Here is a 25,834-nt window from a genome sequence, read left to right as displayed (position 1 = left end):
GTGTTGCGATCTCAGATCTGCCCTCTTTTTCTTCTTGCAGTTTGCGAATCACCGTCTAAGAGTCTCCCTTTACTCCTAATTCACTCACACCAAGTTGTATTCCTAGATCAAGAGCCTGGAAGCACGCCAACGCTTCAACCGCAAAAAACTGATGGTATATTCGTATTTAAAATTGTACCTGAACAAATAGCTTCCGCTTTTTCATTTCTTACTACTAACCCAGAGCATGATTCTCTCTTTTGTTTGTTGAAAGCGACACTAAAGTTTATTTTCACTTTTGACCTTATCGGAATTTATTTTGACTTTCGACCCTATCGGAGTGACCCATCTGTCCGCATGGAGCCTACTTTCAGATACAAATCGATTCAAATCATCTAATTGCTTTAGGTAGTTTAAAACAAAATCTGTAACTTGAGATCACGATTTCATTTCCCCTTCATGTAGAAATCTGTTTCTTAAAGTTCAAATCGTCCATAAAATGCATGTAGTCATTCTACATTTGGAAATAGAGTGAGATTCAAAAATATTTCTAAGAACTTCTTGAAAATCAACAGTTGCTTTTGGATTAGGTGAACAAATATTTAACTTCTCCCACGTCTCTTTTACAACATGACAGTCTTTGAACAAGCGCTCCCTCGTTTCCGCTCTCGTTTGGCACCTTCAGCAAATGGCAGAACCCATCAACCGTCTATAGTGTAAATTATTATAGTTAGGCAGATAGTTACGAGAGCAACGCCAAAATGTAACTTTGATTTTAGATGGCAACTCAAGATTCCATAATCGCTTGTAAAATTGTTTGTAACTATTCTGTAATTGGTTCGGACCTTCATGTAAAAGATACTTGTATCCAGTACAGACCGAGTACTCACCAGTCGACTCTCCTCTCCATATAGTTTGTCCTCGTGCAAAATTAAGGACAAAAGAATACATAAGATTCTCTCAGCCTCCTTCTCCTTAAAGGTACTATAAATCAATTCAACATTCTATTTCCTTGTATAAGTATCAATCAGTTTTGCAACCTTTCTCAATCCCGAATTGGGATTTGAATTCTGGAGTTTGTCTGCCTCTATTCCAGTGACCCAAGAATCTTCCCAAATGGAGACTTGTTGACCATCCCCAATCTGCCATCCCAACCCTTTCATAAGGAGTCCCTTTGCAGCCCATATACTTTGCCAGGTAAAGGAAGGTAAATTACCCAACATAAAGTTTAAAAAATTGGAGTTTTTATAATAATTTTCCTTCAAAGTACGCACTAGTAAAGAGTTAGGATTACGTAATAAACGTCAACCCTATTTGGCCAATAACGCAATATTAAAAAGAAAAAGATTACGAAAACCCATACCACCCTCCTTCTTGAACGCACTTAAAGCCTTCCAATCGCACCAATGCATACTTCTCCTCCCATGACCTTTTTGCCACCAAAAGGAACTCATTATGTTTTCCAGAACCAAACATAAGGATTTTGGCAAAAGAAAACATGCCATCTTATAGGTGGGAATTGCCTGCAAAACAGCTTTTATAAAAACATCTCTACCTTCTTGAGAAATAACCGTTATGCTCCAGCTATTAATCTTCTGTTTCAACCTATCTTTCAGGTTTTGAAAAGCCCTCTTCTTTTTTCTTCCCACCCTATTTGAAAGTCCCAAATATTTCTCCATATTTGTCGAACAATGCACATTCAGGCCCTGAAAGACCAAATTTTTCCCTCGATCAGTTACATTTGTACTGAAAAAGATTGTAGATTTTTTAAAATTAACGCACTGCCCCGAACAAGCCTCATATTCTTGAAGAATTTCTTTAAGAGCATTTATCCCCCTATTCAACACCTCATCGAATAGAATGCAATCATTTGCAAATATAAGGTGTGTGATTGTTGGAGAAGATCTACACACCTTAGCCCCACAAATCTTCATTTCCTGGCTTGACAATCTCATTAACGCTGACAACTCTTTTCCACAGAACAAAAACAAATAAGGGCTTAATGGATCACCTTGGCACAATTCCTTTGTTGCCTTGAAGTTAGACCCCTCCTCCCCATTAATTAAAATAAAGTATTGAATAGAATTAATGCAATGGAGAATAACATCAATAAACAAATCTGCAAAGCCCATTTTTAACATCACACCTTTGATAAAAGGCCATTCCACTCTATCATAGGCCTTACTCATGTCAAGTTTCAAAGCTACAAACCCTTTTCTTCTAGATCTTTTGTTCTTGAAAGAATAAAGTACCTCATATGTCAGTAGCACATTGTCCGTAATGAGCCACCCAGGGACAAACGCGCTCTAGGCTACATCAATACAATCATCCAGCACCTCTTGTAGTCGATTTGCCACAGTCTTAGCAATAATCTTATATATCACCGTACACAAACTGATGGGACAAAAAAATTTCAAATTAAAAGGATTAACAGTTTTTAAAATCAACACTATTTGTGTCCTGTTAATATCTTCCAGTGAATAACCGTGATTCAAGATATTCAAGCAGAATTCACTAGTGTCTTTACCAATAATATTCCAATACTTTTGGTAAAACATTGCTGGAAAACCGTCAGGCCCAGACTCTTTTGTAGGCTGTATTTCTTTCAGCGCCTCCACAATTTCTTCTTCTGTGTAAGGAACCAGCAACCTTTGATTTATACTATCATATATACACGTATGGACTCCAAAAAAGATATGCTCTAAATTTCCAACTCCTGTAGACCTAAATAAGTTTGAAAAATAAGCCCGTGCAATATTTTCAATGTCCTTCCCCCCGTAGCAAGAGACCCATCAATTCTTTGTAAACCACGAATCCGACTGATGCGTGATCTATGGGAAGCATATCTATGGAAAAAGGCAGTATTTTTATCGCTTATCTTTAGCCAGTTAACTCTTACTCGTTGTTCCCAGTACCTTACCTCCTTGTCCATCTCCATATTCAAATGTAATTTCACCTCCACAAGTTTCGCCAAACTCCCTTCCGATTTATCTTCACAATTCAATTCCTTTAGTCTTCTATTCAGTCTTCTATGCCAGAATTGAAATACGATTAAGGAAAGAACCAAAACTCCCAGTCTATAACTTCCTAATCACTTCTTCGCACGATTCTTCCAATACCCACTAGGCTTCAAATCGGAATCTAGCATGTCTTCTATTCAACTGTCCCTCATTCGTCTCAATGAGTAAATGACAATGATCCGAGAAAGAGTAAGGAAGATGCCTTAAAGAATACGTTGGGAAAAGTTAGAGCCAACTGTCAGTAGCAACTCTTCTATAAATTCTTTTCCTAATATTCTGATCCGTTATTAGACCCCTTTTCCACGTAAACCAGGGACCTGAAAAACCAATATCCACCAATTGGCAATCATCCAACGTTCTACGGAAAGCTTCCATCCGAACTTTTTCCCTAGGTAAATCCCCTTGTTTTTCGTGAGCAAAAAGGATATCATTAAAATCACCACCTACAATCCAAGGAAGTGAATTATTTCTCCCCAATCTTCTAAGTAAGTTCTACGACTCTGCTTTATACCTTACATCCGGGGCCTTATAAAAACTCGTAAAATGCCACCGAGGGCTTTCCTCATCTTCTTGGATCTCTACATCAATATGGTTTTTTGAGAAGCTCTTTAAAGTGACTAATTGTCCCCCATTCCATCCAATACTTAATCCCCCTCGAGAACCTTCGGCAGGGACATCAACACCATTAAAAAACCCACATCGTCTCTTAACACCCTCCATCCTATTGGCATTTAATTTAGTCTCCAAAAAGAAGAAAATTTGGGGATGACGAAATTTCAGCATATGCTGAAGTCTTCTAACTGCTTGCGAATTCCCCAATCTACGAACATTCCAGTAATAAATTTTCATTTCTTCCGGTCAGCATGCTCCATGGCAGCCGTCGATATCTGTTGTTTATGAGCTGAAAGCCCACCACTAACCTCCAATGAATCCTGAACATTAGAAACATTAGAGATCAAAAAATCGAAACTCTGTCTTTTTTTACCTTCCTCATTAATTATTGGATCATCTTCTAATTCACATTCCATACTTGATAACTCCAATCCATCTGTAATCCCCTTATTATCAATAGTTTTCCTTAAATCACCCCCTGTACAACAGGCCCCACTAATTGACTTTTGCCTTTCCCCACATTCTGCTCCTCATTATGCCTGAAAATCCCCCTTTGCTGGATATTATTCAAAATGGCTGGAAAAATGAAACCTTCTAAATTTATCCCCAAAAAATTGTTCATATTAGCCCACGATCTACGCCTTTGATTTTGACTTGAATTTTGGCTAGATTACATCCCAAAAGACTTTCCAAAAAAAATACTTTCACCCTCATCCCTCAGCCAAATGCTGTTGACAGTGTTAGATCTCCTCACCTGAGCCCTTAACGTCAGATCCCACCCCAACTCCAATTCTTGCAATCCATTTTGTAATTGCATTGGGCAAAAATTATCTCCATGGCCAAGACAGCCACATAAAAAGCAAAACAAAGTTAATTTCTCATACTTAAATTTTGCATAAGTGAACTTTGAAACAAAAATCATAATTTTCATATTCGTTTTCTAACATCAATTTGTACACGAATGCGCATATAGTTCTTATACCCATTAAGGACATGCTTCTTATCATATTCCAAAAATCAACTAATGAAATTTCCAAACTGCAGCGCCATTGAATATTTGAAAAAATCAGGTGACAAATCATGAACCTGAACCCACCAATCCCAAAAACTAATGGCACATACATCGGGTTTTCATTCTCTTTAATCCAATAGAAAATCAACAAGTAATTGTTGAAAGTTCACGGAGCATCCGTAATAACCCGAGAAATATCAAGCTCATTAAAAAACTTGAACATATATTTGCCATAGTGTTACTCATGGCTGAAAAAGCACCATATTAGCCGTAAGAAAACACCCCATCAAACAGAATCTGTACACAGTGGACTGTTCGTCTAACTCTCCAAGCAAAGAGAAAGCATCTTCTTCCCCATCCTCTAACCTCAAATCTGCAATACCACTTTCTATCCCTACAGTAGCACCAGCACACAACTTCCCAGATCACAAACTAAAGCAGAATCAGAATCAAAACAATAGAAAACTAAAACTTAGGAAAAGAGAAGAAAAAAGACTCCAAAAACGTGCCAACAGGCAGACAGAAGCGTGCCATACAGCAGACAAAAAAACACTTACCATTATTTCAAATAAAATCTAAATATTTAATTTATCCATAATAATATGTTATTTCAAGATTGCTTCATTTCACTAAGAAAAACATGGGTGGCGCCGCCAATTGTCCTTCAGTCATGAATATACTCTTTGGGTACATAATTCTTACAGTCTTCTTAGTGCTGGTTTGCATGGAACCAAACCAAGTTGAAGCCCGAATAGAGCCACCCTATCCTCCAGATTATGAACGTAAGTACTCAACCTTGCAATTTCTTTCTTCGTGTAAAAGATGAGCATTGTTTCTTTACTAGCTGGTTGTGAAAATTTTCGGTTCATGTTTTTGCAGTTTACTCTCTTCTATTTCTGTTGGTGCAAGAGGCAGCAGCAAGCTGATTTCAGCTTTGCTTAAACAGCAAGTCTCGAGGCTTGCAGCAGAAACAATCAAGGAAGAAAAAACTTACAATGGAAAACAGAAAAGAAAGAGAGAGATTTGAATGAAAATGAGCTGAATTTTCATTAACATTTTAAGAAGGCATGATGCCAATACATATAAGGGATTACAATAGCAAAACAAACAAGTTACCACCTAATAACTTACCTAACACCACTAATTTGCCTAGTAACTTAGTAAACTTGTTTGAATACATAAACAGCTACCTAAACTTGTCATTCATCACTTAGTTACATCAAAATGTAGCTACCAACTAAGTTTGATCCTAACTAAATACAAAACATTCATTTAAAGGAACTAAATGAATAGCTTCAGCTTGCTGCACCAATTTGCTATTGAAGCACGTTCCCTGCACGACCACCTTTGCTGTTGCATGGGAGCTGACTTCAACACTCCTCCTCAGCTTCTATGCAGCAGACTCCTAGTTCCCTCTTTAGGCTTAGAAATCTTGATACACCAAGAGACTTTGTGAAGATATCAGCAATCTGATTTTCAGAGCTGCAATGAATCAGCTCAATTTCTCGAGCTTGTTCCATCTCTCTTATCACATGCAGTTTAATATCGAAGTGTTTTGTCCTACCATGGAAGACAGGATTTTTGGCAATAGCAACTGCTGACTTGTTGTCACAATGTATCACAGTTGCTTCATTCTGGTGTAGGTTTAAATCACTCAAAATTTTTCTCAGCCACACAGCTTGATTAACAGCATTAGCAGCTGCTACATACTCAGCTTCAGCTGTTGACTGAGCCACCATTGTTTGTTTTCTTGAGCTCCAACAAATCATTGCAGAGCCAAGTGTAAAAGCATAACCAGAGGTGCTCTTCATGTCATCTTTTGAACCAGCCCAATCGCTGTCTGTATAGCCAATCAATTTCAACTCCTTGACCCTTTTGAAACATATACCATGGTTCAAGGTACCTTTGATATACCTCAGAACCCTTTTTCCTGCTTTGTAATGCTGCTGATTACAGCAATGCATGAATCGTGACAGCATGCTCACAGCAAATAGAATATCAGGTCTTGTTGCTGTCAAATACAACAAACAGCCAATAAGGCTTCTATAATCTGTTTCACAGACAGATTCATGTTCCTCTTGGCTCGATAGCTTCATGCCAATAGCCATTGGTGTGCTCATTGGTTTACAATTCTCCATTGAGAATTTAGCCAGCACTTTCAAGGCAAATGTCTTTTGTTTCAAGAGGATTCCTCCTTCTACTTGATTGACTTCCATTCCTAGGAAATATGTCATCAATCCCAGGTCTGACATCTCAAACATTTCCTTCATTTTTGTTTTGAAATCAGCCAACATAAACTTGTCTCCTCCAGTCACTAGAAGATCATCAACATACAGTGACACAATAAGCTGTGTTTCAGCTCCATTCCTCTTAACATAGAGTGTTGGCTCACTAGCACTCCTTTTAAATCCCAAACTGACCAGGTATGAGTCAATTCGAGCATACCAGGCTCGAGGGGCCTGTTTTAGGCCATACAAGGCCTTTCTTAGCCTATACACCAAATGTTCCTTACCAAGCATTATAAAGCCTGGGGGTTGCTCGATATATATCTCCTCTTCTAAGAATCCATTGAGGAATGCAGACTTGACATCCATTTGGTGGATTGTCCACTGGTTCTGAGCAGCAACTACAATCAGCAATCTGATTGTATCGAGTCTGGCTACTGGAGCAAATGTTTCCAAGTAGTCCAGACCATACCTTTGACTGAAGCCCTTCACAACTAGCCTGGCCTTTAGCTTGTTTAAACTTCCATCTGCATTGTGCTTCACTCGATAGACCCATTTTACACCAATGGTCTTTCTGTTGGCAAGCTTTTTAACCAACTCCCATGTCTGGTTCTTCACAATCATGTTGATTTCATCAACCATAGCCTGTTTCCAACCTTCATCTGCTTCAGCTTCTTCAAAACTACTAGGTTCTGCTATAGCAGCTTGTGCTCTTTTATAAATCTCATCTAGGGGTCTTGTGCCTCTCACAGGCGCATCATCAACATCCATTTCAGGACCAAGGTGCTCGAGTTCAGCTTGATTAGGCACCAGGTCTTCTGAAGCAGCTTCTGGTTTACTCTTTTCCCAATTCCAGCAAGCCTTCTCATCGAAGATGACATCTCTGCTCACTTGGACTTTGTTTGTCAAAGGATCTAGCACCCTGTAGCCCTTCTTAACTGAGCTATAGCCTATAAGAACACCTGGTTGAGCCCTTTCAGAGAGCTTGTCTCTGTTTGCTGCTGGTATTTGTGCATAACACAGGCAACCAAACACTTTCAGATGTGCCAATGAAGGCTTGAAACCGAACCAAGCCTCGAAAGGTGTCTTGGATGCAAGAGCTTTGGTAGGAAACCTATTTTGAAGGTAGACAGCAGTGTTTACTGCCTCAGCCCACATGGTCTTGGGCAGTTTCTTCTCAAACAGCAGGCACCTGGCCATATCCATCAAGCTTCTGTTCTTTCTTTCTGATACCCCATTCTGCTGAGGTGTATAGACATTTGTAAGTTGGTGTTTGATACCAGCATCATTGCAAATAGCTTGAAACTGAGCTGAAGTGTACTCAGTGCCATTGTCTGACCTTATCGATTTCAGCTTGCAACCTGTTTCTGTCTCTACTGCAGTTTTAAACTTCACAAACACTTGAGCTACCTCAGACTTGTGTTTTAAGAAGAAAATCCAGCAAAACCTTGTAAAATCATCAATGAAGAGGATGAAATACCTGTTTTTGCTGAGTGATTCAGTCCTCATTGGGCCACATACATCAGAGTGCACCAGCTGCAGTCTTTCAAAAGCTCTCCAAGCTGAATTTGTAGGAAATGGCAGTCTTGCCTGTTTTCCCATTTGGAAAACTTCACACACATCATCATACTTTACTGAGCTGGTAAAGTTTTCTGCCAAGCCCTCTTTGGCCATTCGAGCCAGTGATCTGAAGTTGGCATGTCCGAGCCTTTGATGCCAAAGCTTGGAATCATCAACAGAAGCTGTGTATGCTGACTTTGAGTCATTTGGCCAGTGCACCTCAAAGCATTTGTCAGTCATTGTGACTTTCATAAGGCTTGATCCACTTGGATCAGCAATCTGGCACTGTTTGTCCTTGAACACAACAGAATAGCCTTTCTCGAGCAATTGAGCTATGCTGAGAAGGTTTCTGTCAATCTCAGGCACCAAAAGCACATTTGGAATAATCTTGTTGCCTGTAGGAGTACTTATCAGCACCTCTCCTCTTCCTTCAGCCCTTATGAACTAACCATTTCCAACATTGACCTTGGTTTTGCAACTTCTATCCAAGGTTTTAAGCAAGGAGGCATCTGGTGACATGTGGTTAGTGCAACCACTGTCCAATAACCAGCCTTTTGAGCATTTCTTCTTAGCAGCTAAGCAAGACACAGCAAAGACCTGCTCTTCTTGGTCACTACTGTCCTCAGCTACTCGAGCTTCAACCTTTGGTTGTTGAAATTGGCTCTGCCTTGGCTTGGTTCTATTTTTGCAAACCCTTTCAACATGGCCTTTCTTCTTGCAGTATTGGCATACTGCATCTGGCCTGAACCAGCATCTGCCTTCTGGATGACCTGGCCTTTTGCAATGTCTGCAGGGCTGGTCATTACTCCTTGCAGCATCAGGCTTAGGTCTGCTTTTCCAAGGCTTTTTTTCTCTTGGAGCATTGATGCTCGAGGCTTCTCTGGCCTTGGCATTGAATGCACCTTCCTGGTTGTCTTCAGTTCTGCTAGCTCTCCTTTGTTCCTGAGCATAGAAGGTGTTGATTAGCTCAGTCAAAGAGATGGTAGCAAGGTCTCTTGAGTCCTCTAGAGAGGATATCTTGGCCTCATATCTCTCAGGCAAAGTGGAGAGGACTTTCTCCACTATCCTTGCCTCATCAAAGTACTCACCAAAGAGCCTTATACTGTTAACCACTGCCATGATTCTGTCTACATACTGCTTCACTGTTTCTGCTTCCTTCATCTTCAGGTTCTCGAAATCCCTTCTCAAATTCAACAGCTGCTGTTGCCTTGTTCTCTCAGTGCCTTGAAACTCCTCATTAAGCTTATCCCAGGCCTGTTTTGGAGTCTCACAGGCCATGATTCTGGTGAAGATGACATCTGACACACAGTTCTGGATGCAGGACATGGCTTTGTGCCTTTTAGTCCTCTCATCAGCATGTTGCCTGATCTGAGCTACTGTGGGATTAGCCCTCAGTGGTGCTGGCTCAGCATCTGTGTTGACAACTTCCCACAGATCGAAGGCCTGTAGGTAAGTCTTCATCTTGACCAGCCATATGTGAAAGCCTTCTCCATTGAAGACTAGTGGGGCTGCTAGTGAAAATCCTGAAGAAGCCATCAGGTTCCTTGGTTTGAAGCAACAGGTCCACTAAGACAAGGGCTCTAGATACCAATTGTTGGTGCAAGAGGCAGCAGCAAGCTGATTTCAGTTTTGCTTAAACAGCAAGTCTCGAGGCTTGCAGTAGAAACAATCAAGGAAGAAAAAACTTACAATGGAAAACAGAAAAGAAAGAGAGAGATTTGAATGAAAATGAGCTGAATTTTCATTAACATTTTAAGAAGGCATGATGCCAATACATATAAGGGATTACAATAGCAAAACAAACAAGTTACCACCTAATAACTTGTTTGAATACATAAACAGCTACCTAAACTTGTCATTCATCACTTAGTTACATCAAAATGCAGCTACCAACTAAGTTTGATCCTAACTAAATACAAAACATTCATTTAAAGAAACTAAATGAATAGCTTCAGCTTGCTGCACCAATTTGCTATTGAAGCACGTTCCCTGCATGGCCACCTTTGCTGCTGCATGGGAGCTGACTTCAACAATTTCACGTTTTTATTTCTATTGTTTCTTTAACAAATCTGCATTAAACAGTAATCTGCAGGTCCGATTCATTTGGCTATATACTTGAGTGTTTATATGTCTTAAGAACTCACCCAAAAATTATTCCAGGAATTTTCTTGTGAATGTGTTTTAATCCAACTCAGCTTCCTTCAATGGCTTCTCGAATTTATTTTATTATTTTTGCAGTAAATGCTCTTCATGAGATAGCGGCAGAACTTGGAAAGAAGGATTGGAATTCCAGTGAGAATCCTTGCAACAATAAGTCAAGCTGGTTTACTCCACCGCCGACACATGGGTCTCAGGCCATCAACAACAGTACCGTTACCTGCAATTGCTCCTTCACCAATGGTGAATGTCATATTGAAGTCATGTATGTCTTACTGGTCTTAAGAATTTGATGCTTTTTCTAATTTCTTAGTCATAGACCTACTTTTTCTTTTTTCATTTTCATCATGTTAGCTTTGATTGCTATACCGTGATTTGCTTGAATTCCCCAAAGTTGATTTTAGCAATATGAAATCAATAGCAGAGGCAAATAGAGTAAGGGTGTGCCTCATTCAAGATGAATCTCTTTATGGCTATGGCTTCGAATTCAAATACAAATTTATCCCAACTAATCATCTAAGTGATTATATAATATGAATGAAATAATTTTTTTATCACTGAAGAGCTCTTTGAATCTCTTAACTATTTTCTGAGAGAACATATTTTTGGAAATTTTCAACTGGAAATGCTTCTAAAAGGCTTTGTATTCATTGGAAAAGCTATCTTGTAGGGCAGGATCTTGATGGTGTTCTTCCACCCTCACTTTCGAAGCTATTATATATTAATACAGTGTAAGAAGAAGGTTACAATTGATGATTTTACTCTTTAACTAGCAAATAAGCTTCTGTCCATTCTAAAACTCTTTTTCTGTTGCTTTTAGAATACTTCATAGGAACTATCTTAAGGGTATAATACCACATGAATGGGCTGCTCTGAAGTTGGAGACATTGTAAGCTACTAGCTCATTTCATGTTTATCCTGTTTAGAAGAAGCTTATTTTCGTTGAACTGATAGGAATGAAAACATTTCAGGTCTGTTGCTATGGACCACATAACGGGGCCAATTCCAGGCAATTTAGGAAACATAACGACTCTAAAATATCTGTCTGCCTCGGTTGCCTATGTTTTATTTTGTATTATCTCTTCCATTTTTTCCTTAAAAGCAAGACAATGTTTCTTATTAGTGTTACTTTTACAGGAGCCTCGAAAACAACCAGTTTTCTGGAACTATTCCTCCTGAGTTTGGGAGACTGGTTAACCTGGAATATCTGTTAGCTTTTTTTTCCCTATTAGATTTCATGAACGATCTATCAGTCTACTTCTCTTCCAAATATTTAGCATAGCATAGTTGGCTTGATTTTGCCTCTTCCTTGAATGCAGTACTCTTAATGCTAACTATCTCACTGGAAAGTTCCCCTCATCCCTTGCTAATCTGTCCAATCTAAAATAACTGTAAGTGTTTTCAACACGATCTAGAGTTCTACTGTTAAAAGGGCTAGATTTGTTTAGTACCCCTGCTTTTATACGAGGCTCATGCAGAAGGATTAGCAGTAACAATTTCACTGGAAAGATACCCAACATTTTTCGAAGTTGGAAGCAACTTGAGAAATTGTAAGCATCTTTCTGTCTCCACTACTTATCTAGAGCGCCTCATTGGAAGTTTTGGTGATGACTATTTTACAAAATTGAATTCTTTTGCTGACAGAGAGATTCAAGCTAGTGGTTTTGAAGAGCCAATTCCTTCAAGCTTGGCACTCTTGCATAACTTAGTGGAACTGTTAGTTTGTCTTAATCCCTGATTTTGTAGCTCTTCATTTGTATTAATGATTTAACATAATCTGGGTTCATTCCAATTTAGATGCTAAAATTATTGCATCGGGGGCCTTTTCTCTTTTAACTATTCTTTATGGTACAATATAAACCAGAAGGATCAGTGACTTACCTGGAGAGGGTTCAAAGTTTCCGAACTTAAAAAATATGAAAAACATGTACAGATTGTAAGTCATTCCCAGGCTTGCAAATTTCTTTAAGGTTATCTTTATCCCCATTTGTTATAATTGTGCTGACATGATGGGGGCTCATAATGCAGGATGTTACGTAGCTGCAACGTATCTGGAACAATACCTGATTACATATGGGAATTTCCACAACTGCAAATTTTGTAATTCTGCTGTTCTTTCACCTTAATTTTCAGTATTTATGTCACTACTCTAAATACGATTTTTCTTTCTTTTCTTGTGGGCTTTAATAATTTTGTCATACTTCAGTCTTCAATGCTTGGATTTGGTACGCTTATCATTATTATTGTGCAACCTTAGTTAAAAGAAGTTTTGCTCGACTGTTTATGACTATTCCAGGGCTAAACCTGATCTTAGCTACAAGTATGTGCGGAAAAGTGTTGTAGTTGGCTATCGTTTATGCGTTTTGATAAGTTTTCATTGTCTCATTGCTTTTGAAGAATTTACACAATATTTTCCCAGAAGCTTATTTGGTGAAAATAATCCTACAATTTACTGAAAATATTCCCATTTTGCTTGCTGCAACCAATTGCCAAGAACTTGAGGTGGTAAAATAGGTAAGTGTATTGCTGTATTGTTTTATCTAATTTGACTAGTAATATCACAATCCGTTGGTCGGCAAAGGTCATTCACCACTTCCTTGTGCTGCATCATGCTCATAAGCTGGTATTGTACTCTTTGCATGTCTACCGGCTTCGCAAGTATTTGTCACTCTAAAGTGTGCCTCTCCAGGTTCAAACCTAAGGACCTCCTCATATAAGAGCCATTTTTACAACTATGGTACCATTTGATTTGTGAAAATGAGGTTTTGGTTTGGACCTAGCAAGATGCACCTTAGGTTGACAAATCCTTGTGGAGCCGATGGGTATCCAAAGAGGACAATACTGGCCTATGGGCACAATGCCGGTATGGCATGGACTAGGAAAGTGGTAATACCTTGCCGGTTGGCAGGTTGTGACATCAACATTTGATATGTTTGCATGCGCTTCTTGAATTCATTCTTCATATGGAGTCATCTATATATTTTCTGGATTTCAGTTTTCAATTAGCCTATCATTTCAAGATTATATTTGAAATAGCTGATTTGTCTATTTCCTGTAGAGATCTTAGCTTCAACAAATTGGAAGGTAACATTTTAGATTCTGAAAGCGTTATAGAAACACAATACATGTAAGTGCTATGAATTCTTGTGGTGTATTCATCCAAACCCAAATTAACCAATATGAAGAATACTATGCATAAAATGCTATTGAAATGATACTCTAGTTTTTTGGTCTTTGAAGTCTATTTATTAGATAAGAAAATCAGTAGTTAATAAAAAATTAATAAAAAATTCCAAGTTTGTTTGAATTTTTTATTCTTATGGTAATACAGAACATTTTCATTTGTTTTATATTATCTGACCAGTGCACATGTTGCAAAATCATGGATGAAATCAAAATAAAACTAGCTTACTGATACCTTCACAACTTCAGAATCAGGAAGGGAAGGATAAATCCTCGTGCATTAATATCCTCATATAAGTTCTAAATTTGGTTGAACTTACTTAACTTTTAAGTTTTTCGATTATATCTTTCCAATATAGTTCCAGCAGAAGTGCTTAACTATGGTGTACTCCTTACTGATTAGTGTAGGAACAATGGCAGCAGCAACAAAGAGATTTGCAAGCAAAGCAAGAGTGATCGAAGCAGAAAAGAAAAACAAGCAGAGCAGCAAGCAAGAAACTTGAATGTACAGCCAGAATTGTAACTGAACATTACCTTTTTCATTCAAAATTTGAAATAAAAAGAGTTACAATTTGTTCATTTGATAGTTACCTATTAATCTAACTGCCTCCACTAATTTACAACCAATGTAAGTTAAATTCAAATACAAAATGAGCTGCCATATAAGCTTTTACATCAGCTATCTAATCACTAACTTAATCCTGCTAACTATTAAAGCTAGTTACAATCAAACTGAACTAAATTACATCAAAACAAAACAGCAATGTCAGTTGCTTCATTTGGTCCAAAAACCATTCGTGCGCGCCAAGCAAAATGAGCTGAGCTTGATAGCTGCTGGTCTCGACAGTAGCATGCTTCTGGCTCCATGTTGCATTGCAGTCCAGCTTTCAACACTCCTCCTTGGACTGTATGCAACACATTCCAATTGTACTTCTCAAAGATTCAAATCGAGCAGCCTCTAAAGGCTTGGTTATTATGTCAGCCAATTGTGCCCCTGAGCTGCAATGCACAAGGCTGACTTCCTTTGCTTGTTCAGCCTCTCTAACAAAATGCAGTTTGATTTTAAAATGCTTAGTCTTACCATGGAACACAGGGTTCTTGGCTATCGCAACTGCAGACTGATTATCCACCCAAATTTCAGTTGCTTCATCTTGAGTTTCATTAAGGTCATGAAGCAGCTTCCTTAGCCAAATGGCCTGATTAACTGTTCCTGCTGCAGCAATGTACTCTGCTTCAGCTGTGGACTGAGCAACAGTTTGTTGCTTCTTTGAACTCCAACAAAACATGCCCGATCCAAGTGTGAAGAAGTATCCAGAGGTACTCTTCATGTCATCGAGGGATCTTGCCCAATCACTATCAGAGTAACCTTCTAATTTCAGTTCCTTCCCACTTTCAAACATTACACCAAAGTTAGCTGTGCCTTTGATGTATCTAAGGACCCTTTTTGCAGCTTTCAAATGTGCCTCAATGCAACAATGCATGAATCTCGATAACAGGCTAACACCAAACATGATGTCTGGCCTGGTTGCTGTTAGATACAACAGACAACCAACTAGGCTTCGATAATGCCTCTCATTAACCCTTTGCTGATCACCATTGCTGGTTAATTTTTCACCCTGTTCCACTGGTGTACTTACTGCTTTACAATTTTGCATGCAAAATTTGCCAAGAATCTTCAAGGCAAATGTTTGTTGGCTGATGAAGATGCCCCGATCAGATTGGTGAACTTCCATGCCAAGGAAGTAAGTCATGATCCCTAAATCTGTCATCTCAAACACTTGCTGCATTTGAATCTTGAACTCATCAATGAGCTCAACTTTGCTCCCTGTCACTAACAAGTCATCCACATACAAGGAGGCAATCAGCAAGGTTTCAAATCCTGACCTCTTAACATATAGAGTAGGTTCACTAAGGCTCTTCACAAATCCAAGCTTGGTCAGATAAGCATCAACTCTGTCATACCAGGCCCTTGGTGCCTGTTTCAGGCCATAGAGGGCCTTTCTTAACTTGTACACTTTGTTTTCATGTCCAGCAACTTCAAAACCTTCAGGTTGCTCAATGAAGATCTCCTCCTTGAGAAAACCATTCAGGAATGCAGATTTGACATCCAATTGGTGAACTTTTCACTGCTTCTGAGCTGCTAAAGCAAACAGTAGCTTGATTGTGTCCAGTCTTGCCACTGGAGCAAAATTCTCCAAGAAGTCCACACCATACTGCTGACTGTAACCCTTCACCACAAGCCTGGCCTTGTGCTTGTTCAGTGAGCCATCAGCATTGTACTTGGTCCGGTACACCCATTTAACCTCAATAACCTTCTTATTTTCTGGTCTGCTCACCAACTCCAATGTTTCATTTTTATTGATCATTTCCAGCTTAGCTTCCATAGCTTCCATCCAGCTTCTGTCCTTGGCAGCCTCTTCAAAGTCTGAGGGCTTAATCACAGCAACATTGCACCTCTGATAGACATCGGCCAAAGTTCTGGTGCCCCTCACTGGTGTGTCATCTACAGCATCTTCAGTTGGCTCCTCTTCTGTAGGCTCAGCAACCAAGTCCAACTGATCCATTTCAAACATGTTAGCTTCAGCACTATTCCAATTCCACACCTTTTCTTCATCAAATTTTACATCCCTGCTGACTAAGACTTTCTTTGCTATAGGATCATAAACTCTATAGCCCTTCTTGTTGCTGCTACAGCCAACAAAGATTCCTGGAGTGGCCCTGCTCTCAAGCTTGGTTCTCTTTTCCACTGGAACAAGAGCATAACACACACAACCAAACACTTTCAAGTGTGTTACTACAGGTTTAACTCTATGCCAAGCCTCATAAGGAGTCTTATCCTTGACTGCTCTAGTTGGCAGTCTATTGAGCAGATACACTGAGGTGTTAACTGCCTTAGCCCAAAACTGACTTGGAAGCTTGCCTTGAAACAAGAGGCACCTGGCCATGTTCAACACAGTCCTATTCTTCCTCTCACAGACTCCATTCTGTTGAGGAGTATAGACTGTTGTGAGCTGATGATGAATCCCATCACTGTCACAAAGCTTTTGAAATCTCTCAGACACATATTCAGAGCCATTATCAGTCCTCAAAGCTCTAATTTTGCAGCCTGACTGATTTTCAGCATAAGCCTTGAATTTACAGAAGGCTTCAAACACTTCTGACTTTTGCCTCAAGAAGTAGACCCAGCACAACCTTGTTAAATCATCTATAAACAGGGCAAAGTACCTGTTCTCACTGATTGAAGGTGTTCTCATAGGACCACAAACATCAGAGTCCACCAATTCGAGCTTGTTTTGAGCTCTCCAAGCACTGTCAGCAGGAAAAGGCAGTCTAGCCTGCTTACCAAGCTGACAAACCTCACAAACATTCCCACTAACCTCAACTTTTGAAATGAAATCAACCAAATTCAGCCTATGTAGCAGATCAAACGATCTGAAATTGGCATGGCCTAGTCTCCTATGCCACAAGTCAGTGCTGTCAGCAAGGCTGGTGTATGCCTTTCTTTCTACTTGGCTAACATCCAGCATGAAGCATCTATCGGTCATGGAGACTGAGATTAACTCTAGACCATTCATGTCTTGAACAGTACAGCAACCATCCTTAAAAACCAATGTATAGCCCTTTTCAACTAATTGGCCTACACTAAGCAAATTCTGGTCTAAGTCAGGTACAAAAAGTACATATGAGATCAGCTTGTTACCTGAACCAGTGCTAACCAGCACACTGCCCTTGCCCTTAGCCTCAATTAGCTTGCCATCTCCAATTCTGATCCTAGAGTAGAAGCTTCTGTCTAAGCCCTTGAACAACTTCTCATCTGCTGCCATATGGTGTGAGCAGCCACTGTCTATTAGCCAATCATTGCTGGTTTTTGTTGTGCCAACAAAACAGGTTGCTGTAAAAACATGCTCCTCCTGAGCTTGCATGTCCTCAGCTGGTCTAGCTTGTTGTAGAGCAGCCTCCCTTGGTTTGCCTTTGCACACTTTCTCTACATGACCAAACTGCTTGCACTTTCTGCACTGAATATCTGGCCTAAACCAGCAATATTTTTCTGAATGTGTTGTCTTCTTGCAGTGAACACATGGTGGAAACACCCTTTTTGCTTCATCTCTTCCTGACTTGGCCTTTCTATTGTGCCAAGGCTTCTTGCCTTTTGCACTCATGCTTGAGCCTTCACTGGCTTTAGCCTGGAAAGCAGCTTCAGGATTCTCCTCCTGCCTATTTTCCCTCCTTTGCTCAAGTGCATACAGGGAGTTTATCAGCTCAGACAATGAAATGGCTGATAAGTCCCTCGAGTCCTCAAGTGAAGAGATTTTAGACTCAAATTTCTCAAGGAGAGTTGTAATAACCTTTTCAACAACTCTGCTCTCTGTGAAGTCCACTCCCAGGAGCCTAATGCTGTTGACAATGGCCATTATCCTGTCTGAGTACTGCTTGATGGTCTCAGACTCCTTCATCCTCAAATTTTCAAAATCTCTCCTGAGGTTGATCACCTGCTGTTGCCTTGTCTTGTCAGTCCCCATGAACTCCTCCTTCAGCTTCTCCCAGGCCTGTTTTGGTGAATCACAGGCCATGATGTGAGTGAATATCACATCAGAGACTCCATTTTGCAAGCAGGCCATAGCCTTATGCTTCTTGGCTCGCTCCTCAGCATGCTGCCTCATCTGTGCAATGGTGGGATTGACTCTCAATGGAGGTGGTTCAGCATCATTCTCAATCACACTCCAAAGATCGTGTGCCTGAAGATAAGTCTTCATTTTAACTATCCAAATGTGATAGTTTTCTCCAGTGAACACTGGTGGAGGTGGTGGAGTGAAACTCATCTTGCTAGACTGAGTTTAAGTGCTTCGATCCTTTTTAGTTTTAAGCTTTGCTGTAGATTTTAAATTGAAATCAACAGAATGCAAGCAAAGGCCCCTCAAAGACTCGGGCTCTGATACCATTTGTAGGAATAATGGCAGCAGCAACAAAGAGATTTGCAAGCAAAGCAAGAGTGATCGAAGTAGAAAAGAAAAACAAGCAGAGCAGCAAGCAAGAAACTTGAATGTACAGCCAGAATTGTAACTGAACATTACCTTTTTTCATTCAAAATTTGAAATAAAAAGAGTTACAATTTGTTCATTTGATAGTTACCTACTAATCTAACTGCCTCCACTAATTTACAACCAATGTAAGTTAAAGTCAAATACAAAATGAGCTGCCATATCAGCTTTTACATCAGCTATCTAATCACTAACTTAATCCCGCTAACTATTAAAGCTAGTTACAATCAAACTGAACTAAATTACATCAAAACAAAACAGCAATGTCAGTTGCTTCATTTAGTCCAAAAACCATTCGTGCGCGCCAAGCAAAATGAGCTGAGCTTGATAGCTGCTGGTCTCGACAGTAGCATGCTTCTGGCTCCATGTTACATTGCAGTCCAGCTTTCAACAATTAGGTACCTGACAAAAACTCTCTTGCTGGCCACGTTCCAGAATGGATTAGAGATAGCCGCTAGTATGTCTACTATCCTCCTTTTATCATCATCATCATTATTATTATTATTATTTCTTCTTAGCCATGATTACCCTTTTATTTTCTTCATTTTGTTAATTGACTCTACAAAGAATATTCATAGGATTTTCTTTTTTGACAGTCTTAAGGATATACTTCCAAAATACCTATTTGTCTACAAACAATGCAAAAATAACCCAAATTACCCATTTTGTAGTTTCTCAAAAGTACCATTCCTGGTAACTTTTACAGCTTATAATATTGTTAGTTTTTACTCAAAATTAATGTACCTTAATTATTTCAAGTCTAGTTATTTATAATATATTATACAATTTTTGCAGCCAGATAGATCTTTCTTATAACAATTTTTCTGAAAGCCATCAGTCGCTTTCTTGTCGGGAAAATCTGTAAGAAAGACTTCCTCTTAACTTGGCTTCCTATGCTGTGTACATATTACTTCTCTGATTTTTTGTAAGATGTTTTCAAATATTAACCTGATTGGTCTATTTCTTTATCAGAAATTTGTTCCAAAGCTTTTCAGGAGGCAAAAACTTGTAAGCTTTTATCTTATTGAGCAAAAAAGTTACCACGCTTTTTTTTTAAATCTCATTTTATTTCCTTTTGATCACCCTTCAACAAGACTGATGCTTCTTTGTCATACTACTGTGATGTAGAGGACCAGATAACTGCCTGAAGAACTTGCCTTGTTCGAAAGGTAATTCCTTTGCATTTTAATGCAAATCTGTAGACTCTAGAAACATGTTCCACAGTAAGGTTTTCTCATACTCAACACGAAATGTATTTTCTTTTTCCATTCTTTATAGATTGGTGTTCAGTAAATATAAATTGTGGTGGAGGAGCAACAACTATTAATGGAGTCGACTATGAGGCAGATGAAGACTTAGGAGGTCGAGCAAAATATGTTCCACTCAAAGAGACTTGGGAAACTAGTAGCACTGGGCTTTTCTGGGATACCACTCCTACTTCAGTGGACTTTATAGCTCGAAATGTTTCTGTTTTCAGAACAAACAACTCCGAATTATATACAAGAGCACGCCTTTCTCCTCTTTCTCTCACGTATTACTTCCGTTGCTTAGCAAATGAAAATTATACGGTTACACTTCACTTTGCAGAGATAGTTATCAGAGACAATAGATCCTATCAAAGTTTTAGAAGGAGGATATTTGATGTTTATGTCCAGGTAGTTCATCATGTTAATATGTAGCTTAATTTGCATGTTATTGAAGCCAGTTTTGATTGAATAAGCTTGCTGCAGGAGAAACTTGAGTTAAAAGATTTCAATATTAAAAATGAGGAAAAGGGGGTTGATAAAGCAGTCATAAGGAAATTTAAAACTGTTGTGAGGAACAAAACTTTGACAATACGCTTTCACTGAGCTGGGAAGGGGACTACTGCAATCCCAAGAAGAGGAACATATGGTCCCTTGATATCAGCAATTAGACTCTGGTAAGATCTATAATTAAAATAGCCATTCGTTCTTCTCATGTGCTTACTCAATCTACCAGTTATATTTGGGATTTTCTTTTCTTAATTGTCATGTTTAATTCAAAGTGGATTAACATGTACATGACGTGAAGCAATAATGGAGATGGCCTTAAACTATTGTCTGCATGGTATAGATTCTTGGTAGCTGAATCTAGTAGAACTTTACTGTAAAATGACATGGCAATATACGACCCACTTTATGTGCCTAAATTTTCTCAAAAGGAAATTTTAAGCATTCAATACCGTCTTAAGTACTTATATTTTCAGATAAGTCTTAACATTTTTACTGCCATATGATATGCACATGCAGTGTTACTTCAGGATATGAAGTTTGAGAATAACTGTTAGTACCTTTTCTTCCCTTTTGTTGGTAGATCACAAGCCTCGAGTTCTCAATGCATGGGAAAAGAATTTGAAGTTTGTAGTGGGAGCTGTTGTTTCTGTTCTGTGCCTGATTTTAGTAATCTTGGGTATTCTATGGTGGAATGGCTATTTTCGACCCAAGCCATCAAGGGAACAAGGTACTCTAACAACCTGAATCTACAATTTTATACTTTAAGATAATTTCTCTAGGATGATCTATTTGAACGTATGCATGTTTTTCAAGCCTATTGAATGTGTAATTCAATTGGTTCCCTCAATCTTGTCCAAGTCTTGAGGGGGTTAGATCTGCAGACTGGCTTTTTTACCTTTATACAAATGAGAGCTGCTACGAACAAATTCGACGCTGCAAATAAAATTGGAGAATGTGGTTTTGGAGCAGTCTACAGGGTACCTGCATAACGTGCTTTTTCTTTACTGAATTTATGATGTTTCGGAGTATGTGTTATGTGATGAAATATATAACAAAAATTCTATGTTATACGTCTGCTGTAGGGTGTATTGCTTGATGGCACCATAATTGCGATTTAAAAACTTTCTTCAAAATCAAGACAAGGAGACCGAGAAATTCTGAATGAACTAGGCATGATTTCAGGATTACAACACCCGAATTTTGTTAGATTGTATGGATGTTGCGTTGAGGGAACTCAGCTGTTATTGGTATATGAATACATGGAAAATTATTGAAGCAATGGTTAGCATGTAGCAATCACATGTTTTATTATTATTATTATTATTATTATTATTATTATTATTATTATTATTATTATTATTATTATTATTTGGATGTAATGATGTAACTTAGTTGTATTCCAACTAAGTTTGTTAGTGTAGTAGGTGGTGATTTATTTTAAGTGGATGTAATGATGTAACTTAGTTGTATTCCAACTAAGTTTGTTAGTGTAGTAGGTGGTGATTTATTTTAAGTGGATGTAATGATGAAACTTAGTTGTATTCCAACTAAGTTGTCAAGTTGTAAGCTTGTATAAATAGGCTTTATGCCATTTTAAAAAAAATGAATGAATTCAATCAAGATTTCATCCATATACTCTCTATTTTAGCTTTGCTTAAAATTTATTTCATTTTTCTTCTTTGTTTCTGCCGCAAGTCTCGATTCTTGCTCGGCAAGCTTTTTGTTGAACCTTGCTATTTGTTGCACTTAGCTCTAACAATTGGTATCAAGAGCCTATTTCTTAAGGGATCTGTTATACAAATTCATGGCTTCATCAAGCTTTTCACCAGCTGCACCTCAAGTCTTCAATGGAGAAGGCTACCACATATGGGTGGTTAAAATGAAGACCTACCTACAAGCTTTCGATCTGTGGGAGGTAGTCAACTCAGATGTTGAACCAGAGCCACTTAGAGGCAATCCAACAGTGGCTCAAATCAGGCAGCATGCTGATGAGAGGACCAAGAGGCACAAAGCCATGTCTTGCATCCAGAACTCAGTGTCAGATGTGATTTTCACAAGGATTATGGCCTGTGAATCACCAAAACAAGCCTGGGACAAGTTGCAAGAGGAGTTTCAAGGGACAGAGAGGACAAGGCAGCAACAGTTGCTGAACTTAAGGAGAGATTTCGAGAATTTGAAGATGAAGGAAGAAGAAACTATCAAGCAGTACTCTGACAGGATTATGGCTGTGGTTAACAGCATAAGGCTCCTTGGAGAGCAGCTCAAGGAAGCTAGGATAGTGGAGAAGGTTATTGCAACTCTGCCCGAGAGGTATGAGGCAAAAATCTCATCTCTCGAGGACTCAAGGGACCTGTACACCATCTCCCTGACAGAGTTGATCAATGCTTTATATGCTCAAGAGCAAAGAAGAGCAAGCAGACTGGAGGAGCATCAAGAAGGTGCCTTTTAGGCAAGAACAAACACTGCCTACAAAGGCAAGAAGGCCTGGAGAGACAAGCCAAGGACTGATGTTGCAAGAAAAGAGGGTCAGACTTGCAAGCACTGCAGAAGGGCTGGTCATCCAAAAGAAAAATGCTGGTTCAATCCAGATGCTGTATGTCAGCATTGTAAAAAGAAGGGTCATGTTGAGAGAGTCTGCAAGAGCAAGGCCAAATCAAGGCAGAGTCAGTTTCAACAGAAGAAAGTTGAGGCTCGAGTAGCTAAGGAGGACAGTGACCAAGAGGAACAAGTCTTTGCTGTGTTATGCTCAGCTGCTCAAGAAAGGTTCTCATCTGGTTGGCTTCTAGACAGTGGATGCACCAACCACATGACACCTGATGCTGCAATCTTCAAATCTTTAGACAGAAGCTGCAGAACTAAAGTCAAGATAGGAAATGGACATTTTATTCAAGCTGAAGGCAAGGGTGATGTGCTGATATGCACCCCCACAGGTGCCAAAATGATTTCAAATGTGCTTTTGGTGCCTGAAATTGACAGAAACTTGCTCAGCATAGCTCAGTTGCTGGAGAAAGGTTATTCTGTTGTGTTCAAAGACAACCAATGCCAAATCAATGATCCAAGTGGATCCAAGCTGATGGCAGTTCCTATGGCTAATAAGAGCTTTGTAGTTGACTGGACCAGGGAGTCAAACATTGCCTACACAGTTACATCAGATGAATCCAAGCTTTGGCATCAAAGACTGGGACATGCCAACTTCAGATCGATGGCTCGAATGGTCAGAGAGGACTTGGCTGAAAACTTCATCAACTCAGTGGATCATGATGATGTGTGTGAAGTGTGTCAGCTAGGAAAGCAGGCCAGACTCCCATTTCCCTCGAATCAAGCCTGGAGAGCCTCTGAAAAACTCCAATTGGTGCACACTGATGTGTGTGGCCCTATGAGGACTGAGTCATTAAGTGGAAACAGGTACTTCATACTGTTCATTGATGATTTTTCAAGATATTGCTGGCTTTACTTCCTAAAACAGAAATCAGAGGCGGCCTCAGTGTTTTGGAAGTTCAAGACTGCTGCTGAGACTGAAACGGGTTGCAAGCTAAAGTCCATAAGGTCTGATAATGGGACTGAGTACACCTCAGCTCAGTTCCAAGCCTTCTGTGATAAGGCAGGCATCAAACATCAACTTACCAACACATATACACCTCAGCAAAATGGTGTAAGTGAAAGGAAGAATAAGAGTTTGATGGATATGGCCAGGTGCTTGATGATTCAGAAGAATCTGCCTAAAGCACTATGGGCAGAGGCAGTTAACACTGCAAACTACATTCAAAATAGGCTTCCAACCAAGGCCTTGGATCAGAAGACTCCATTCGAAGCCTGGTTTGGATTCAAGCCATCACTGGCTCATCTGAAGGTCTTTGGATACATCTGTTATGCTCATGTACCTGCTGTCAAAAGGGACAAATTGTCTGAAAGGGCTCGACCTGGTATTTTGGTGGGCTACAGCACTGTTAAGAAGGGCTATAGGATCTTGGATCCTTCAACAAAGAAAGTGTCAGTCAGTAGGGATGTGGTATTTGATGAAAAGTCATGTTGGAACTGGGAAAAACATGAACCTGAGGAAGTTTCAGGAGGACTTGCAGCAGATCAAGCTGAGCCAAATCAAAATGTTCCTGAAATGGACATTGATGATGAACCAGTTAGAGGAACAAGACCATTGACTGGGATTTATGAAAGAGCTCATGTAGCCATAGCTGAACCAAGCAATTTTGAAGAGGCTGAAGCTCAGCAAGAGTGGAAGCTGGCAATGGCTGAGGAGATTAGCATGATTGAGAAGAACCAGACCTGGGAATTAGTTGAAAGGCCAGTCAAAAGGAAGATAATTGGGGTGAAATGGGTGTACAAAGCCAAGCAAAATGCTGATGGTACCTTGAACAAACTGAAAGCAAGGCTAGTTGTCAAGGGGTTCAGTCAGAGGTATGGCCTGGACTACCTGGAGACCTTTGCACCAGTGGCCAGGCTCGACACCATCAGATTACTGATTGCCTTAGCAGTACAGCTCGAGTGGAAGATCCATCAACTCGATGTGAAATCAGCCTTTCTGAATGGTTTCTTAGATGAAGAGATCTATGTTGAACAACCACAAGGGTTTGAGATAGCTGGCAGAGAGCATATGGTCTACAAACTGAAGAAGGCCCTATATGGCTTAAAACAGGCTCCAAGGGCCTGGTACAGTAGAATCGATGGCTACTTGACTAATTTGGGATTCGATCGAAGCAAGAGTGAGCCAACACTGTATGTCAAGAAGCAAGGGACACAAACACAGCTCATTGTATCCCTATATGTTGATGACCTGCTGGTGACAGGAGGAGATCGAGCAGTGCTGGTCGATTTCAAGACCAAGATGCAAGAAGTATTTGAAATGTCTGATCTAGGGGAAATGTCTTATTTCCTTGGAATGGAGGTGACTCAAGCACAAAATGGGATATTTCTAAGTCAGAGAAACTTTGCCACAAAGATTCTGACCAAGTTCTCCATGCAAAACAGTAAAGCAACTAAAACACCTGTTGCTGTTGGAGAAAAACTATCGAGCCAAGGTGATTTTGAGAAGGTTTGTGAAACAGCCTACAGAAGTCTAGTTGGTTGTCTGTTATATTTAACTGCCACTAGACCAGACATAATGTATGCTGTAGGATTGCTCTCAAGGTTCTTGCATTGTTGCAATAAAAAGCATTTACAAGCTGCTAAGAGAGTGCTTAGATATGTCAAAGGCACTTTGAGCTATGGTTTAAGGTACAACAAGGAGGGAAATCTGAAGCTGGTTGGCTACACTAATAGTGACTGGGCTGGCTCGATA

General features: G+C 39.5%; 1 pseudogene; it reads left to right on the top strand.

The window, feature by feature from the left end:
• The window catches only part of LOC107920739 (probable leucine-rich repeat receptor-like serine/threonine-protein kinase At3g14840), a 28,273-nt pseudogene continuing 2,439 nt past the window's right edge, over positions 1–25,834 (top strand).

Source organism: Gossypium hirsutum, chromosome A12 (assembly GCF_007990345.1).
Source record: "Gossypium hirsutum isolate 1008001.06 chromosome A12, Gossypium_hirsutum_v2.1, whole genome shotgun sequence".
Taxonomy (NCBI): domain Eukaryota; kingdom Viridiplantae; phylum Streptophyta; class Magnoliopsida; order Malvales; family Malvaceae; genus Gossypium; species Gossypium hirsutum.
The sequence above is the reverse complement of the archived record's forward strand: the minus strand, read 5'-3'. Positions and strand labels throughout refer to the sequence as shown.